The sequence below is a fragment of the Phoenix dactylifera genome, chromosome 1, assembly GCF_051530095.1.
Source record: "Phoenix dactylifera cultivar Ajwa chromosome 1, Ajwa_hap1_PhDact_Kaust_v1.1, whole genome shotgun sequence".
NCBI lineage: Eukaryota > Viridiplantae > Streptophyta > Magnoliopsida > Arecales > Arecaceae > Phoenix > Phoenix dactylifera.
In genome coordinates this window covers 42853343-42872319 of record NC_143190.1, presented here as the reverse complement: position 1 = coordinate 42872319, position 18977 = coordinate 42853343, and the positions used below count along the sequence as shown (strand labels likewise).

Here is an 18977-nt window from a genome sequence, read left to right as displayed (position 1 = left end):
TAAAACAGAATGGAAAAAATAGATGCCTAAAACTACTCCAACAACTAGTTGACGCGGTAAAGCCTCTCATAGCCGTTTGGAATTGCTTCCTAGCTGCTCCGGTTCCTACGTTCAAGCAAGCATGGGTTCAATGTTCACGCACTGGTTCCTACGTTCAAGCATGCATGGGTTCAACATTTACGCCTGCCCTGTTCTTACGCCTGATCTTCCTCCCCCATACTTGGGATTCGGCTTTGGTGCTCTCTCGGACCTACGTGGCTCATCACCAGCAATCTGATTGTAAAAGATTAGTTTGGGGCACCTCAAGTTCACTAGGAAGTCCAGGGGAAATTTGCAGTTTTTATTGTAATTTTCTTACCGATCTGATGATAATTACAATCTTTTTTTATAATCGTTTTGGTTAATAGGAATTTTAACATGTCATCTAGCATTTTAATCAGGTAATCTTTTAGCTGGCTTTTTGATCGTCCATAAGAGATTACAGCAAGCAATTAGAATCCTTTAATTAGGAGTCCTATTTGTTGGGAGATGAAAGCACTCACCCTTCAATCGTACTATTCCCTTTCTGGATCCAAACTGCGGAAAGACGAATCGAGAAGAAGAAGAAGTAGAGAATAAAATCAAACCATCACAAAGACAACAATTTTACGTGGTTCACCCCAATACGGGTTACGTCCACGGAGGCCACACGCACAGATTCAATATATTCAGCAAGGGTTACAATGATCTCTCTTCCTGTTGGAGATTGCACACCTAGGGCTTACAAGAGAGATAGGACTCCAAAAGAAACTCACTACAGCCGCTCTCATCTCACCTAGGGTTCACCAAAAAACCCTATTTATAGGTTTTCAACACATAAGGAAACTTTCCTACGAAAAACCCTAAGTCAAAAAACCCATCTTGCCATCGTTTCAAACAATCCCGTGATCAGGAGTCGACTCTTCACTTTCAGGGGTCGACTCCTGATAAGTTCGAGTCGACTCGGACATCCTCGGGTCGACTCCAAGTATCAGCACCGAAACTGGCATGCTCTGTCTTCCTGAGAGAGTCGACTCCTGCAGGGCTGGAGTCGACTCCTGCAGGGTTGGAGTCGACTCCTGCAAGCAACCCAAAAAACTGCTCTCTGTTTCTTCACTGTGGCAGATGCGAGTCGACCCTCTCATCCCTGGGGTCGACTCAAGCTTCACATGAGTCGACTCCTAGATGCTAGGGGTCGACTCCATTCAGTTGGTACAGAATTTTTCAGGCAAACTTGAGCCGAATTCAATTTGCAGTCGTTTCGAGTTTCGAGGCACATTTTCTCAACAATCTCCCACTTGCCGAGAAACAAGCCTGAAATAACCGTAACCCCATCAGCAACATGATCTCCAAATCATCCTCTATGTGTGTGAACCTCTGTCTTCACTTCTAGCTGTGAAGACCAACAGAAGATGCACATATGTGCAACTTCTCAAGAATAACCACCTTTGTCAACATATCTGATGGGTTGTCCATTGTATGTATCTTCTCTAGCCGGAAAAAATCTTCTTCGAGGAGTGACCGAATAAAGTGATATCTGATATCAATGTGTTTGGTTCTTGAGTGAAAAGCAGCATTCTTTGCCAAATGTATAGCACTCTGGCTGTCGCTATACAACTTTGCATCGCCTTGCTCCATGCCAAGCTCTTTCATCAAACCTTGTAACCAAACCATCTCCTTGCTCGCTTCAGTAAGAGCAACGTATTCGGCCTCGGTCGTAGACAATGCTACAATCTTCTGCAGTTTCGAAACCCATGAAACTGCAGCACTTCCCAGCGTGAACACATACCCAGTAGTACTCTTTCTGCCATCAATGTCTCCAGCCATGTCAGAATCCACGAAACCATGTAGGCAAACATCAGGACCACCATAGCATAGTCCTAAGTCTCTGGTTCTTTTCAGATACCGCAATATCCACTTCACAGCTCTCCAATGCTCCTGGCCTAGATCGCTCATGTATCTGCTCACCACTCCCACTGCATAGGCAATATCCGGTCTCGTGCAAACCATGGCATACATAAGGCTTCCGACCGCTGATGAGTAGGGTACATACTTCATCTCATCTCGATCATCCTGCGTAGTCGGACACTCCTGCTTAGATAACTTGAAGTGTGCGCCCAGCGGAGTATTCACAGCTTTAGCCCCGTCCATATTGAACCGCTTCAGCATCTTATCAATGTACTCTACTTGAGACAACTTCAACGTTTTAAGCTTCATGTCCCTGCTGATACGCATCCTAAGGACTTTCTTGGCTTCACCCAAGTCCTTCATTGAAAACTCCTGGGATAATTGTTTCTTCAGTTTCACAATCTCTCCCATGTTGGCACTTGCCACCAACATATCATCTACATACAGAAGTAGAATGATATATGAGCTTTTCAATCCCTTAAAGTAGCAGCAATGATCACCATTACACCTCTGAAACTTATTCTTCAGCATAAACTGATCAAACTTTAAGTACCACTGACGAGGTGCTTGTTTCAACCCGTACAAACTTTTCTGAAGTCGGCACACCCAATCTTTCTTCCTCTTCACTACATATCCTTCTGGCTGCTTCATGTAGATTTCCTCTTCAAGGTCGCCATGTAAAAATGCAGTCTTGATGTCAAGCTGCTCAAGATGTAAGTCTTTGGCTGCCACTATACTCAACACCATCCGGATAGTAGACATCTTCACAACTGGAGAAAAGATCTTGTCAAAATCAATGCCCTCCTTCTGCTGAAAACCCTTGACAACAAGTCTCGCTTTGAACCTCTCAGAACCATCTGGTTCAAGCTTTAGTCTGTATACCCACTTGTTGTGCAAAGCTCTCTTCCCCTTCGGAAGTGGAACCAAGTCCCACGTCCTGTTGGATGATAGGGAATCCATTTCATCATCCATGGCAAGCTTCCACTTGTCACTGGCTTCAACCTGCAAAGCCTCCTTGTAGCTTTCTGGCTCACCACCATCCATAAGCAACAGGTATTGTAGGGAGTCAGCATACCTAGACGGAGTTTTTCTATTTCTTTTACACTTGCATAAAGCAATCGGGATATCAGCTGGAGGTTCTTCTTCTTGCTGTGCTTCTCCCACTGGCTCAGCAACTTCTTCATCGTCTCGAGACATTGTTTCATCATCCAGCTCTGCATATTCCGATTTTACAGCTTTGACGCCTTGGCTCGTTTGTTGCTGCAGGTCCTTGTACAGAACCTCTTCATTGAATACAACATTTCTGCTCCTGATGACTTTCCGATCTGTCGCATCCCAGAGTCGGTATCCAAAATCATCACCACCGTACCCAATGAATGTGCACTTCTTTGACTTTGCATCCAGCTTGGTTCGATTGTCTGCAGTATCGAGCACGTAAGAGATGCAACCAAAAGTACGCAAGTGAGATAGTTTCACCTCTTTCCCAGTCCATGCTTCCTCCGGCAGTCCAAGCTCCAATGCAACTGAAGGCCCTCTGTTGATCAGATACACTGCTGTACTGACCGCTTCCGCCCAAAAAATCTTCGGCAACCCTGCATGAAGCCTCATGCATCGTGCCCGCTCATTGATGGTGCGGTTCATGCGTTCTGCAACACCATTTTGCTGTGGCGTTCCTGGAACCGTCTTTAGTCTTCGAATTCCAGCTGAGGCACAATAAGCCTCAAACTCATCACTGCAGTATTCGCCCCCATTGTCAGACTTGAGACACTTCAATCTCTGACCTGTCTCATTCTCCACTAAAGCCTTCCACCTCTTGAACTTCTCAAATACATCGGATTTGTGCTTCAAGAAGTAGACCCATAGCTTTCGGGTAGCGTCGTCGATGAACGTGACATAGTACCTTGCTCCTCCATGAGAAGCCACTTGAGTTGGTCCCCATACGTCAGTATGTACGAGTTCCAACTTAGAATTTTTCTTGGTACTACCTCCTTTTGAAAAATGACCTTCTTCTGTTTTGACAGTACACAATCTTCACAGAATTCCAAATCCACAGATTTCAGGTCTCCCAATTTTCTTTTGGACATCATCACCTTCATCCCTTTCTGACTCATGTGGCCGAGTCTCATGTGCCATGTCCTTGCATCAACAGTCGGATTTGCAGCACTGACGGTGGAATCAGTATCAGCTGTCATGTATAGTGTTCCTGACCTTACACCTCGAGCAATCACCAAGGCTCCCTTAGTGATCTTCCAAGCATCATCATTGAAGGTGGTCACAAACCCCAAATCCGACAACTGACTTACCGAAATCAGATTTCGAGCCAGTTTGGGTACATGTCGCACATCTTTCAGAGTTAAAGTCATCCCACTTGATGTCTTTATCTGAGCATCTCCCTTTCCTACTGTTGCTGGTGGTCCAAACCGAGAACGATTGGCACAGCGGTGTGAACGGGATTCCGTCTGAGCTGCCTTGGTTGATGTTGAGTGTGCTCCACCTTCCACCGGGAAACCTGCAAGCAAGCCTCGCACCACCACTGGGGTAGTGGGGGCCCTCCGACGATCAAGTCAGAGGAGATTGGAGGAGAAGGAGAGATAATTGCAGGTAGTAGGAGAATGCTCTGGAAGTTCTTGCTTACCCCCCCCCTTCTCCCCCCAGTCGCATATATACCAGGCTGGGGGGTCCTTCGGGGGGGGTTGGTCATCGTGTGGCATGATGGAGTTGCCACTGATATGGCCGTTACAGGGTGTCGTGGGGCAGCGCTGGGTACGGCCGTGACAGGGTGTAGTGGAGCTCCGCCTTGTACGGCTGTTACAGGAGATCGTGGAGCAGCGCCGGATACGACCGTTGCAGGGACAGAGGGTCGTGGCGTGCTTCAGGGGAACAGCCTGTCGTTGTCGAGAGGTTGCCGACTCGGGATCGGATTGCTGGATCAAGGGGCGGCCGACTCGGGGTCGGGCTGCGAAGCCGGAGATATCCGACTCGGGGTCGGATTGCTGGACCAAGGGGCAGCCGACTCGGGGTCGGGCTGCGAAGCCGGAGATATCCGACTCGGGGTTGGATTGCTGGATCAAGGGGCAGCCGACTCGGGGTCGGGCTGCGAAGCCGAAGATATCCGACTCGGGGTCGGGTTACTGGATCAAGGGGCAGCTGTAGTCTTCTTGGGCGCGCGTGTCGGTCACGTGGGGCATGGTGGCTGAGTTCCCCCGTAACAGTAGCCCCCCACTTCCGAGCCTGGAACCAGGAGGGGAACGGGTGAAGGAAGTGATGCTTCGAGATTGCCGCCATCCCTCGGAGAGACGCGCGCGCTTCGAGCTCCCCGTCTTCTTTATGGCGTATGGCGGTTGTTGCTGACCTGGCAGTCTGAGGATTTCGGCGGACATCCTTCCTTAATGGCGTCGATTCGCCTTTGGGGCGCGAGCGACCCTTCGGCAGCCAGGCGTCCTCTGGCGTTACCGGGGCGTCACCCATCTTTTCGCCTATTTAACCGGGGGTCCTCCTCCGTCCGCCTTTCTCCTTACAGACATCTTCGAGTTTCTCCTTTGCGCTGCCGTCATCGCCGTCGGACTGTTCGCTTGCTCCTCCTTTTTTTTTTCTTTTTAACTCTTGGCAGCGTCTTGCCGACTCCTGACTCTCGAAGTTCTTCCGGCCCTAAGCCAGGCATCCGAAGGTTAGGCCTCAGGAAATTCTTCCGGCACTAAGCCAGGCGTCCGAGGGTTAGGCCTCAGGAAATTCTTCCGGCGCTAAGCCAGGCATCCGAGGGTTAGGCCTCAGGAAATTCCGCTCGTTGGTCGGCCAAGGCTGGCGCAAGCCGAGGCGACCGGTCGGGGCTTCAGGCTAGTCTGGTCCCGGGATGGTCATCGGGTTAGCCTGGCATCCGAGGGCCGAGCCTCGGGAGATTCCGCTCGTTGGTCGGCCAAGGCTGGCGCAAGCCAAGGCGACCGGTCGAGGCTTCAGGCTAGTCTGCTCCCGGGATGATCATCGGGTTAGCCTGGCATCCGAGGGCCGGGCCTCGGGAGATTCCGCTCGTTGGTCGGCCAAGGCTGGCGCAAGCCAAGGCGACCGGTCGGGGCTTCAGGCTAGTCTGCTCCCGGGATGATCATTGGGTTAGCCTGGCATCCGAGGGCCGAGCCTCGGGAGATCCCGCTCGTTGGTCGGCCAAGGCTGGCGCAAGCCAAGGCGACCGGTCGGGGCTTCAGGCTAGTCTGCTCCCGGGATGATCATCGGGTTAGCCTGGCATCCGAGGGCCGAGCCTCGGGAGATTCCGCTCGTTGGTCGGCCAAGGCTGGCGCAAGCCAAGGCGACCGGTCGGGGCTTCAGGCTAGTCTGCTCCCGGGATGACCATCGGGTTAGCCTGGCATCCGAGGGCCGGGCCTCGGGAGATTCCGCTCGTTGGTCGGCCAAGGCTGGCGCAAGCCGAGGCGACCGGTCGGGGCTTCAGGCTAGTCTGCTCCCGGGATGATCATCGGGTTAGCCTGGCATCCGAGGGCCGTGCCTCGGGAAATTCCGCTCGTTGGCCATGCGCCTGTCGCTTGCAGCCCGACGGGGTTTCTCCGTGGCCAGCTGCGATCGTGTTTCTCCTCTTCTCCAAGCGTTGCCTGGGGAACACCAGAAGGGCATTAAACGCTAATTGATGCGTTACCTGGGAAATCGGATCGCCAGTTGCTGCTTGCGAGGAGTGTCAGTTAAGCGGCCGCGATGCGCGCGTTCTTCGAGGCGGATGCGGCCTGGGCGCGAGCGGAGATATGTGGACCTAGGGGTACGTGCCACCCGGAGTGTCCTGCACAAAGAATGCGATTAAGGAGAATGACGCTTAGGAAATCGCGGGAAGATACGCCTCGAGAGCCAGAACGGCTCCGGATTCAATGCGTCCGCATTTATGGGAGCCACCCGCATCGGAACGACCGGGGGGCTGCAGTTTGGCTATAAATACAGGTGCAGGTGCGATGGAGTTTGCCAAGCCGGAGCTGTTCATGTTGCCATGGATCGTGGACCTTCTCTCTGGCGCATGGCTGAGAGACCCCTGCCGAAGGAACGGGAGGCGCGCCCTTCGCGACTTCCGCCAACTAGCCGTTTCATCTGGGATCAATAAGGAGGTTCTCCCCGGCGGAACTCCGCTCTAGGCGTTTCATCCGGGATCACGTCTCCCCTCCTTGAAGTTCGGCCTCCCGATTGAGCTCCGCACCAGGTGCCTGATCTGGGACCGCGCCTCCATATGCTCTTCCCCCTTGTATTCCTTCTCTCCCCTAACACTGGGGAGGACCGGAATATCCCTTGGAGGTGGCGTTCCCCTGGAGGCAGCGGGAGCTTCGTCTGCGGCGACTCCTCATCCTCTTCGTGGGGCGTGGATGGCGCCTCCGGTTGGAGGCAGTGTGGACTTCTCCTTCATCCACTTTTTCTTCATCCGCGCCGGCTCTTCATCTCTTTTGTGAGACGCCGATGGCGCCTCCGGTTGGAAGCACCCACTTCCGACGGGATTGCAACCGCTTCAGATGGAGGTTTCGGGATCCCAGATCTTCAGCTCCTCGGAGTCTCCACCTCTTCTTTACTTTCTTTACACCCTAATTCCCCTCTGGGAATTCCTCGTAATCACACGAGCACGCCGTTGTAACCAGAAATTATTGAAATGCAAAGTGTTATACATGTTTGAACTGTCTTTCTGGCATCGTCGTTCTACTGGTAATACATCCGCAGGTTAGCGGAATTCCAGCTCCTTAGAATTTCTCGACCATCTAGGGCCTCCAACTGGTAGGAGCCAGGTCGGTTTACCCAGCGAACCTTATATGGGCCTTCCCAATTTGGCGCTAGCTTCCCACCTTCCGCAAGAACACGCCTTACATCATAGTTTGCCATAGTGAGGGAGATCACCATGGCGTCGTCGTGGGGGGTCTGAACCCCCTTTACATCTTCATCACAAAAAGTGATTACATTACCGACCCTCTGCCTCTTTGCGACGGCTGCCCTTGATGCTTCAGTCGAGCCTCCCGCGTTCCTCTCGGGCCGGGGGCAGCCCCCAGTGATTGTATGGATCACGCCCGCGACGGGTCGATTCTACTCCCGAGGCTCCGGAGGGGCCGGGTCGGCCGGACGCGAGTCTGCGGGGGGACGTCGGTCGTTCACGTATCGACCGAGACGCCCTCGGCGGATGAGAGCCTCGATCTCGTCCCGAAGCTGGAAGCAGTCTTCGGTGTCGTGGCCGTGGTCCCGGTGGTACTCACAGTACGCCCGAGAGGGCCTCCTCCCAGGGATCTTCTTCATCTGTCTCGGGACCGGGAGGTCCTCTCGCCCCTTGATTTCCATGAGGATCTGGGCCCGGGGAGTCAGGAGAGGAGTGTACCGGTTGAAACGTCGGGGCGGAGAACGAGGGCGTAGGGCGCCGTGGTTCCTCGCCGGCGACGGGCTTCTGCGCCGACGTTGAGGCGTCGGGCTCCTCCCCTGGCGTGCCTCTTTTCGCCTTTTCTTCCCGAGCTTTGGAGGGATCTCGGCGGCCTCCTTGCTCCGGTGGGCGGCCGCCTCCTCGGCGTCCGCATACTGGTTCGCCCGGGACAACAGCTCCGGGAAGCTCCGCGGCAGGCGTTTGTCCAGGGAGAAGGTGAGTCTGCCCTTTCGGAAGCCACGCTTCAGGGCTGAAAGAGCCACCTCCTGGCTCAGGTTCCGGACTTCCAACGTAGCCTTGTTGAAGCGGGTAAGATAATTCCCCAAGCTTTCTCCCTCATTTTGCCGGACATCAAAGAGGGAGTCGGAGACCAGTCGCCGCCGGCTACTGACGGCAAAATGGCTGATGAAGAGGCGAGTGAACTGGTCAAAGGACTGGATAGAGTCAGCCTCCAGGCCGGCGAACCACGCCCTGGCTGGGCCACGGAGGGTCGCCGGGAAGGCCTTGCAGAGGAGAGGATCTGATGCTCCATGGAGGAGCATAAGAGTCCTGAAACTCTCCACGTGATCCTGCGGGTCCGCCGCCCCGTCATAGGGCTCGATCGCCGGCATTTTGAATCCCGGCGGATTTGGGGTCCGCAGGATCCTCGAGGCAAGCGCCGGTTGGGAGGAGATCTCCAAGTCGGCGAAGAGATCTTTGGAGTGGCCCTTCAGGACCTGGAGTTGTCTGTGGAGATCGTCCACCCGCCGGTCCAGGGAGCGCGACCGGTGGGTGGGAGACAAGGAGCGGCGCGAGGGGGACCGACTGGAGTGCGGGCCCCTCGAGGACTGGGGGGTCGGAGAACGCGTCCGGGTCCGCCTCTCGTACCCCGCGCAGCTTCGATGAGAAGGTCCTGGCAGAATGGACCGTGCTCGAGAACCTTCCTCGCGCCGGCGCTCCTCCCCATGGGAGAGGAAGGAGCGCGGGTTAAGGAGGACAGGTGAGCGCTCAGGGAGCAGCGGCTCCTGGGCCCGCTGCGGCGCCCGAGACATCACACCCTGTAGGTTCTGCACCGCCTCCGCGAGGGTGCGGACCTGCTGGGCTAACTGGTCGAACTGAGCGGTTTCGACCATCTGAATCGGGGGTGGAACGGTGGAGTGTTGCTGAGAATGTGTTGGAGACGCAGCGGCCTCCCGGCCGGAGGCGCGAGAGGCCCCGCGACCGGAGGCATTGGAAGCTCCACGACCACCTCGCCGTGCCATTACGATCGCTCTAAGATTCGGGCCCTTCCTCTAGCGCCAACTGTTGCTGGTGGTCCAAACCGAGAACGATTGGCACAGCGGTGTGAACGGGATTCCGTCTGAGCTGCCTTGGTTGATGTTGAGTGTGCTCCACCTTCCACCGGGAAACCTGCAAGCAAGCCTCGCACCACCACTGGGGTAGTGGGGGCCCTCCGACGATCAAGTCAGAGGAGATTGGAGGAGAAGGAGAGATAATTAAAGGTAGTAGGAGAATGCTCTGGAAGTTTTTGCTTACCCCCCCTTCTCCCCCCAGTCGCATATATACCAGGCTGGGGGGTCCTTCGGGGGGGGTTGGTCATCGTGTGGCACGATGGAGTTGCCACTGACATGGCCGTTACAGGGCGTCGTGGGGCAGCGCTGGGTACGGCCGTGACAGGGTGTAGTGGAGCTCCGCCTTGTACGGCTGTTACAGGAGATCGTGGAGCAGCGCCGGATACGACCGTTGCAGGGACAGAGGGTCATGGCGTGCTTCAGGGGAACAGCCTGTCGTTGTCGAGAGGTTGCCGACTCGGGATCGGATTGCTGGATCAAGGGGCGGCCGACTCGGGGTCGGGCTGCGAAGCCGGAGATATCCGACTCGGGGTCGGATTGCTGGACCAAGGGGCAGCCGACTCGGGGTCGGGCTGCGAAGCCGGAGATATCCGACTCGGGGTCGGATTGCTGGATCAAGGGGCAGCCGACTCGGGGTCGGGCTGCGAAGCCGAAGATATCCGACTCGGGGTCGGGTTACTGGATCAAGGGGCAGCTGTAGTCTTCTTGGGCGCGCGTGTCGGTCACGTGGGGCATGGTGGCTGAGTTCCCCCGTAACACCTACGATGTTGCAACTATTTCCATCACCAAGATACACCTTGCCATGATCACCTGCAACATAGTTTGAGATGATTGCCTTGTTCCCTGTAGCATGGAACGAGGCACCTGAGTCGACTATCCACGACTCCGGATGAATATCACAGGAAAGTATCAGGGCATCATCTTCACTTGCAGTTTCGGCTAAATTAGCACTTGCTTTAGTGTCAGAACCACCATTGTTCTTCGACACTTTGCAGTCTTTTCTCAAGTGACCCTTCTGCCCACAATTCCAGCACTTTCCAAGAGGTCTAGACTTGTTTCTAGACTTGGATCGTCCACCCCTATTTCTGTCTCCCTTCTTTGAAGTCCTTCCACGTTCTTCAAAAGCCAGCGCGTTCCCAGATGAACTTGCTGATGGATCCAGGGTTTTCCTTCGAGCCTCTTCACTCAGAATAAGAGCTACCACTTCATCAAACCTCGCTGTAGTCTTTCCCGAAGAATTACTAACAGCCGTGATAAAGCCTTCCCAACTTTCAGGCATCTGACCTAGAAGAGCCCAGGCCTTCACCTCATCAGTGAACGTGATCTTCACAGATTCCAATTGGGCACATAGGGTATTGAATTCACTCAGATGTGAATGAACACTCCCACTGTCTCTCATCTTCAAAGTGAATAATCGTCGAATCAGGAATACCTTGTTCGCTCCTGTTGGCTCATCATACATGGAAGCCAGTGTGTCCATCAAATCTTTTGCAGTCTTTACTTTGGATATATTGGCGAGGATCTCCGATGCCAAGGACAAACGGATAGCGGCGAGCGCCTTCTTATCAAGACGCTCCCACTTCTCCGACGGCATGTCTGTCGGCTTCGCTTCTTCTCCGCCCAGTGGTAGATCCAGATCCTTTGAGAGCAAGTAATCTTCCATCTGCATCTTCCACACACCAAAGTTCTGTCCGTTGAATTTCTCTATCCTCAATCTTCCTTCGTCAGCCATTGGAACACAGGGAACGTTGCTCTGATACCAGTTATTGGGAGATGAAAGCACTCACCCTTCAATCGTACTATTCCCTTTCTGGATCCAAACTGCGGAAAGACGAATCGAGAAGAAGAAGAAGTAGAGAATAAAATCAAACCATCACAAAGACAACAATTTTATGTGGTTCACCCCAATACGGGTTACGTCCACGGAGGCCACACGCACAGATTCAATATATTCAGCAAGGGTTACAATGATCTCTCTTTCTGTTGGAGATTGCACACCTAGGACTTACAAGAGAGATAGGACTCCAAAAGAAACTCACTACAGCCGCTCTCATCTCACCTAGGGTTCACCAAAAAACCCTATTTATAGGTTTTCAACACATAAGGAAACTTTCCTACGAAAAACCCTAAGTCAAAAAACCCATCTTGCCATCGTTTCAATCAATCCCGTGATCAGGAGTCGACTCTTCACTTTCAGAGGTCGACTCCTGATAAGTTCGAGTCGACTCGGACATCCTCGGGTCGACTCCAAGTATCAGCACCGAAACTGGCACGCTCTGTCTTCCTGAGAGAGTCGACTCCTGCAGGGCTGGAGTCGACTCCTGCAGGGCTAGAGTCGACTCCTGCAGGACTGGAGTCGACTCCTGCAAGCAACCCAAAAAACTGCTCTCTGTTTCTTCACTGTGGCAGATGCGAGTCGACCCTCTCATCCCTGGGGTCGACTCAAGCTTCACATGAGTCGACTCCTAGATGCTAGGGGTCGACTCCATTCAGTTGGTACAGAATTTTTCAAGCAAACTTGAGCCGAATTCAATTTGCAGTCGTTTCGAGTTTCGAGGCACATTTTCTCAACACTATTTCTATTGGCATCTGAAGATGTCGTAATTTAATATTATGATAAATCAGAAAAGTTCTAGTTTCATCAGGATTGGGGTCTTGATTTGGTTCCAACTTCTTCACATGCACTTCTAATGGGAGCAGCATTGAATACAAATATCCACAAAATTTTACAACACTTTCTCCCCTTCTCTCAAAGGTTTAACTCATGAAGTAATAGCATGTTCAAATCTCAGGTTCAAATTTATACGTTCTTTTGGTAAATGGTGATATGCCCATCTAGTTATCATTTCATATTGTAATTAAAATTCTTATCAAACAGATTTTCTTGAATCTGTTTCGCATCCATTCTAAAACAATCTACATCCTAGATTCTTAATGATCACAACAAGAGCCATCTTCTGAAGTAGAAAGACCCTTGAACCAAAACTGCTTGATAGAATCGCCCTCAAACCTAATGTCCACAAAATTCCAGCAAACCATAATAATCATTTAGCTAGAGAAAACAACTGGCTATTATTGTATCATGAAAACGTTGGTCATATTTGGTCAGGCATTGTAATGTGAACCAATAGAAAAGAAATGGATAATATGACTGGATAGCTGCGAATACAGAGAGTGAGTTAGTGACACCAACCTGTTAGACCAAATTTGGCCTTCTGAATGCTTCATAAAGAAGTAAAATGTGAGGTGCACACTTCCAATTTAACAGGAATTTGAAGAGAAGAAGTGTTGTAGTGTAGCTAACATCAGTCCTATCTACATTCACATTACATGGAGCCACTCCAATGTTGGCATAATGTTTTACTAGATTCAATTTGGTTTCAGCTTTCTGACACATTTTTTTGGGGTTGATAGGAATTTTGTTTATCTAAATATTCTATTTTTCACCAATCGTGTGAGGGGTATCCATATCCGCTTAAGTTGTACGTGCCTATTGCATGACAATTAAGTGATGCGGCACATCTAAAAGAATCGGGACAAGTGATTGATGGGGACATCAGAACCATTTCTTCAGATAATGGAGCCATCACAGCCATTTACTCACGTTGCACCAGAGTTTGACATCATGGCCTCCAAATTGGGTCTATTTGAGTCTGCTTTATTTTTTTATTTTTTGCATTTTGCTTTTGCTTAAATCAAGTCAATTTGTTCAATTGTTTTGATTAGACAAGTCAATTAAGTTAGCTATTGAGTCATGTAATTGGGTCAAGTAATTGGATCGATTGTGGTATGTAATCAATTAATTGACTTAGTCCATTAATTGAAGGATCCAAGTTTAGTTAGTCGTTAATTGATTGACTTGGTCAACTCATGATGTAAGGCCTATATAAGGGCCACCCCCCTCATGAATTAGGGCATTGAATGATTGAATAAAAAAAACCCTAGCCTCGTCCTTCTTCTTCATCTTCTTCTCTTCTATCGTCTCTCTTTCTCTTCCTCCTCCTCCTTCCCTCTTTCCCCTGCAGTGGTCCTCCATCAGCTTGGTATCAGAGCGGGCCGGCTTTGCCTCTGCTGCCAAAGCCACGATCTAGTTTCTTTTCTTTTTTCTCTCTCGATTTCATGAGGCCCCTCTCTCCCTCGATTTTTACCAGAAGAAAAGGGTTCCTCCCTCCCGGTTTCCCCGGAGAAAGGGGAAAACCCCTTTGGCATTTCCTCCCTCCCGGTTTCACCAAAGAAAGTGAAAAAACCCCTTGGCGTTTCCTCCCTCTCTACCAACAAGCCACCGGCCATCTTCGCCCGCACCTGCCTTAGACCACTCCGGTGCCACCGACCTGCTGTGACCCCTCACCACCGTGCACGTTTCCGCCTCCACCATCGGAAACCGTTGCCAGCCACCACCGTGACTGACCGCCCACAAGCCATGAAGATCAGTGCCCTCTCACCAGAAGAAGGGCCTTCCCCTCAAGCTACCGCCTGCCGGATCCCCTCAAGCCAGGCTATTCATGAGCCTATAAGTGGTACTCCTCATGTAGGAATTGGGGTACTAAGGAGCTACAACTGTCTAAGATGCACAATCTGCCGCTCGAAATATTCAGAGATTTTTTAGCCTTTCAACTCCTGAGGAGGCACAGCCATCAAATATCTCCAGGTAAGGATTCTACATATGTATCTATATAATATATATGCATACACAAACATCTAGATAAATATATACATCATTGCTCTTCCATGGAAATGAAAGTGGTTGATTGCTTTTTTATGTCATAGAGAGGTTTTGCTGTTTTATGCGTGACCCACAAATACTGTTGCACATGGAAGAGAACTACCAAGACTTCTTGGGAGCCATGTATGTTGTCTACAGAGCCACACATTTGATGTTTCTAGAGGAACCGAAACTTGAAAATGCCAAAACTTTTTCCAAAAAAATATTGGAAAAGGGATTGCCAGGCGAAGATTTGAAAGACAGCCTTTGGACTAGCTCTTTCTGATCTTCAAGAAGAGGTAACTAAAACGACTTCTTTTTTTTCAAAAATTGAGGTAGCTAGATAGCTTGCACTACTAGTCCTCCTTTGGCCACACCGAAGTTTCTTGCACCAATGAATCACTTGGCATTACATGGCTCAAGTGCCCTCGTGCATCATGCATGCCGAGTCTGTCATGCCACATCAACATCAAGAAAATTTTTTTATTAGTTGTTGAAAGTGATGTTACTTTTTTAACAAATTTACATGGTCTATCGAGAGTTGAAAAAGGCAAGAAGTGTTAAATATCCTAAGATGTCAAAGTACGTGCTTGGCCCACAATCTAGTTCATGTAAATTGCTGAAGTAAATATTTGTCAACTAGACATCATATCGTACGTTGGTGGTTTCAACAACTACTATTTCAATTTGGTAATTTTAATGTCTGTATGCTAAATCAGATTGAGCATGAGTTGAAGAATCTATGGTTAGCACGAATGGATAATGTAGAGCACCGGATGTACATAGAAAGAAGTAAAGGCTACAATCTATGGATTGGAAAGTCCTCCTCTTGCAGGTAGCACACATACCAACTAAGTACTCATTATATGTGCACATTATGGTTGGTGACATCAAACGCTTTATGCAAAACTGCAGGCTGATATACCTTGACGACATTATCCAGCTTGCCACAAAAAAATTTCACGACTTGCCAATCAGTCTACAGGACTGAACTCAAGGAACTAAAGAGGTAGGCCTCAAGATTAAAGCAAATTAAATAGTTCTCCTCTTTTTTAAGCGAAGTAATAAATGCTCTTTTTCCTTTCTTTTTTTTGAGAAGAAAAGTATTCATGCTTATGGACAGAATGCTATCACATTTTTTTCTCTTTTTCTTTGTTTTGTTATTAAATTGATTCTCTACTATATAATATCAATACATCATACTAGGTGGTTCAAAGATATGGGCCTCGGATGAGAGAAAACAATATACTGTTACTTCCTTGCTTCCACTCCCATTTCCTTTCCTTTAGATTCTGAGGTGAGGAAAATTGTGGCAAAGTGTGCAATCTTGGTTACAATTGCAGATGATTTTTTTGATGAGCATGGTTCATTGGAAGAACTACAATGCCTCACTGAAGCAGTCCAAAGGTATTGGTTAGTTACTATATGAAGGTTGAGGAATTTGCACATTGTTACTATTTAATATTGCTAATTAGTTTGATGGTAATAGGTGGGAAGGTGAAGGCTTATCTGGGCATAGTACAGTTATTTTTGATGCCCTTGATGACCTTGTATGTGATATTATATTGAAGATTTTCAACCAACATGGTTATGATATAAAAACACATCTTCAAGATATCGTAAGTTTCTCATGTCTATCTTTTCAAAATAGATGTGTACACTACTTTCATATTAGTAACTGCAGTTTGAGCAAGTTCGAATATATTGTTACATATGAAGTGGCGAGACGTGTTCAATGTGTGGTTGAATGAGTCCGAGTGGAGTAGAAGAAGACATGCACCATCAATTGATGAATACCTTCAAGTTGGCATGATCTCTATAGCTATACAAGCAATGCTTCTCCCTGTATATTATCTTGCAAGTCCAAAGTATCCACAGAACGCTCCAAGAATCCGTTATAGCAAACCTACCAAATTGTTAATGCTCTCAACTCGCTTACTGAATGACATTCAAACCTATGAGGTTATACTACTCCACCATAATTTTCATGTCTATTTGTCTTATTATTATTGTTTCAAATTGATGCAAAATCATTTCAGAAAGAGATGAAACACGAAAAATTGAACATGGTGCCACTGTACTTGAAAGAGAATCTAGAGGCAAATATTGAAGATCAATTGCATACATACAGAACAACTTGGATAGGCTAAAGAAGCAGCTGGTTGAAATTACTATGACTAATAGCAATATTGAAGTACCAAAAGAATGGAAACAACTCCATCTTTGTACTTTAAAGGGGTTTCAGATGCTTTATAACACTTGTAATTCATTCGACTCACCTACCGTGCTACTTTAGGTCGTTACCATGGCCATCTATAAGCCATGGATGCCTAGAGAATGCTTTTGCCACCATTTGTGCTTAATGCTCATAAGTCAATTAAGAAGAATAAAGTACAATCTATGGATGATACTCCTGAGAAAGAACTATCGGTGAAGTTTCAAGGTCGGCTTCAAGGAGTGAACCGTAAAATAGTTTTTAATTCAATAGCAATGCCTTCCAAAATCAAGCAATCACTATACTATGTGAGGCCCAAAAGTTTTCTTACATTATGGTGCCCATCTTCCTACATGTTTTTAGCTATGCCTCCCATTTCTCAAGTCCTTTGTTGAAAATGTAGGTGGCAACATTCAGGTGTGTGTGTTGAAGAAATTTTTATATCTATGCTATTGTATCTTCTATGTTGTTACATCTTTATCGAAAGAGTGCATAGGATAGTCTTTTATGCACAACATATTGATGATAATAAAGCAAATGGAAGCACAATAAGAATTTATGGTTCTTTTATCTGCACACTTATTCATGTTTATACGTACTCTTATTCACGTTTATACGTACACAAATTATACTTGTATATTTGGGTTCTTTGGCCTTTCCTGAGTATCCATGATCTTTCAGAGGGCCCAAGCTGCATCATCCTCTAGTCATATATAGGCTATTGGCCATGTCCGTTTTGGTACCATTTGTAATATCTCGTGATCTTATCCAAAAAAGTTACCCAAAAGTTATTTAGATTTTTTGACATTGTATAAAAATCCAAGATCTTCTTTCATTTAGATTACTTTTATATCCTATATAATTATATCCTTAGCCTCGTTAAAGTATGTATAAGTATGTTATTAAAACTGGTGAACAATTGAGGCCTCAATGCAAGAACTATTGATCTAACAAAGCATCTCAAACATTATTTCTATCTTAAATTTCTTTTTCAACCTGATCTAATCCAATTAATGTGTCTCAATCCAACCTAACTTGACTAGCCCAACTCTAATCAAGCTTAGGCTAAGGCAGGATATGGTTGGGTTGAGTTAGAGAAATCCCGACGCGAGACTAGTTTGAATTGGATCAGGGTTAAGAAGTTAAAAGATAGAGTCGAGTTAGCATTTGACCTTAGATCAAATCAACTTGTCTGAGTTAAAACCCTCACAAAAAAATTGGATAGAAAGGAAAGGAGTTCTTGAAATAAATGTAACCAATGGACATAGTAAAATGCCAAAAGAATGGAAGGAACTCCTTTTTGTCAGGTTTGACGGGACTTCGGGGATGTTATATAACAATTCGAATGCACTTGACTCACCTATGGCATTACTCAAGAACATTAGCATGATGATTTATGCACCTTTGGTGGTATGTTTAGAGAACATCTGTGCCACATTTTCTGCCACATGGCTGCAAATCGTGGAAGGAGAGCAGTGGACAGATTCGGATAATGCCCATGAGAAAGAATTGTTGGTGAAAAATGGAGGCTGATTGGTTTCAAGGACTGAACTGCAACATAGCTTTTTATCCAAGAGCAATGCCTTCTACAATCAAATGCCTCACAAAAAGAAGCCTTCTGAAATCAAACAACTATGCGGCTCAAAAGTTTGCATAAATTAGGGTGCCCCTGTTCTTACATGGTTCTTTCCCGGCGTTCCTTGATTCCAGTGCCTTTCTATTTATTCAGGCGTGGGTGTTTGAAGCAACTGTGAGGTATTTAAATCTGTTTTGTTGTATCTAATACTTATTCATGTATGGGTGTTGAAGCAACTGTGAGGTACTTAAATCTGTATTGTTGTATCTAATACTAGGAAGGTTGTTTTGCTGAGCAAGCTTGTCCTATCAAAAAATAGTAATTTATTGCACAAAGAAAAGAGCCCACAGTTTAGTCTAGAACACTAGTGCAGGACCAATATATAGTGGTGCATCCTAACAAAAAGAGACTGCCTCACAGTGACAGTGCCTAGAGGTTGGTCATCCGTAGAAGGAAAAAGATAATTCATATTGAAAGATTTTGGCCGTTGAAAGGGTGAATCTGCGAGTTATATTTCCTGACTAGACCTGCAGCTGAAAACATTATTGTTTCTATGCACTGTTTTCTCTTCGTTGGGTGCGATACTGTCCACGATGTAGTGGATCTTTCAAGTACTATATGAGTGAATAATATCCACATAAGCCAGGATGGGTTGCTCGAGAAAATAAACAGTGTTCAACCATAGAAAAAGGAATGATTGGAGCCAGGGAGGCACAGATATTCTTAAGAAGCAACTGTATGTCAGCTAGTTTGTGGCCCTTGACATGGAGAACACCCTTTCGGGTGGTTTAATTGTGTATCACGAGGAGTTTAGTCAGGGAAGAAAAAAAAATAAAACACATCAAACAAATTAA

At 48.1% G+C, this 18977-nt stretch overlaps 1 pseudogene; it reads left to right on the top strand.

The window, feature by feature from the left end:
- The first annotated feature begins 15551 nt into the window (after positions 1 to 15551).
- On the top strand, positions 15552 to 16628 carry LOC120110647 (S-linalool synthase-like; annotated as a pseudogene).
- Positions 16629 to 18977: the final 2349 nt, after the last annotated feature.